This window comes from Lucilia cuprina, chromosome 3, assembly GCF_022045245.1.
Source record: "Lucilia cuprina isolate Lc7/37 chromosome 3, ASM2204524v1, whole genome shotgun sequence".
NCBI lineage: Eukaryota > Metazoa > Arthropoda > Insecta > Diptera > Calliphoridae > Lucilia > Lucilia cuprina.
This window is the reverse complement of record NC_060951.1, coordinates 26,077,249-26,078,708: the sequence shown is the minus strand read 5'-3', so window position 1 is coordinate 26,078,708 and position 1,460 is coordinate 26,077,249.

Here is a 1,460-nt window from a genome sequence, read left to right as displayed (position 1 = left end):
TATATCCTTTTCCCAAATTTACCGAGGATCGGCCCATATTTGACCTATATAAAGCCTCATTTAGAAATTTTAGTTTTTTTATCAATAAATTGCTTAAATATTTTGGAAAAATATTTAACATAAAAGTTTCTTTATAAAAAGTAAAAATTTTAAAAATATACTCATGGTGTAAGGTATTATATGGTCGGCCATGCCCGACTATACTTTCCTACTTGTTTTGTAATAAATTTTGTAAAAATTCATTCCTGTACGTGACATAAATTTTATTCTTTAATCAAAATCAACATGATGACGACAACAATGCACATATATAATCAATGACAAACAATATGACTCCGTTCAAAATTAATCAATCTTTTGTCACTCACTATAAGCTTGCCTTTTTCTCAACTTCATTTTCACAATTTCGTACTTTTTTGGATTTGTTGCTTTCGAAAATTCGTGACACGAATTAATTAGAAAAAGTCAATATTTTCAACATCTTTAGAGGAATAAACAAAAGAAGAACACTGACAAATTCCTTTTAATACTAAAAACACTTGCCTTGTATATCTTATGTTTAGACTGTTTTTGTTACTGTTTATGTTCATGCTTATACAGTTGCTAGTGGTGATTTTCAACATTTCCTTGATCCCGTCATGACAAGACATGTATCAACAACGTCGACTTCATTAAACAGTGGTTATGGTTCAATTGAAATTTAAAAAAAATATTTTGTTATCTTTTCATTATTTCTGTAATGCGATTTATGTATGTATAGCAATATAAAATCATTATATTTCTTGGAAGTAATCAAAATTAGTCAATAGAATTAATGCAATTGAAAGCATGTAAGAGTGCTATGTATATTCGGCTAAGAGGAAACTTAAATACCCAAATATTTGCTTAGATAAATTATCTAATTTTTGTACCCACCATCGAAAAAGATGAGGGGTATATTGATTTTGTCATATGTAACACATTAAATTTTTGTCATTAGTAACACATTGAAATATTCGTCATAGACCCACAAAAGTATATATATATACCGGGTTCATATTAAATTCTAAGACGATCTAGCTATGTCCGTTCGTCTGTCTGTTGAAATCACTATAGGGACCACAAGAGAAGAGCTAGACAGTTGAATTTTTGCACAAATATTCCCTATTGCTAAGATTTGTTTGGTATTGAAAATGGGTGCACTTTTTCGGATAGCCCCCATACAAGTGACCTCCTGAAAACAGCCTTAACGGCATAACTGCTTTCGAAGTACGAGTATAGCGATGAAATTCGACATAAATAAGTTTCATATGAGCCAAAATCTTTCTACCAAATGTCCATAACTGACCGTACCCTCCATATAAGGTCCCCCTCAAAAAATTACTTTAACACTCATTACTGGCCCAACAATGCGAGTATAGCGATGAAATTCGGTATAAGTAAGTTTTTTACAATCCAAAACCTTCTAACCAATGTAATTA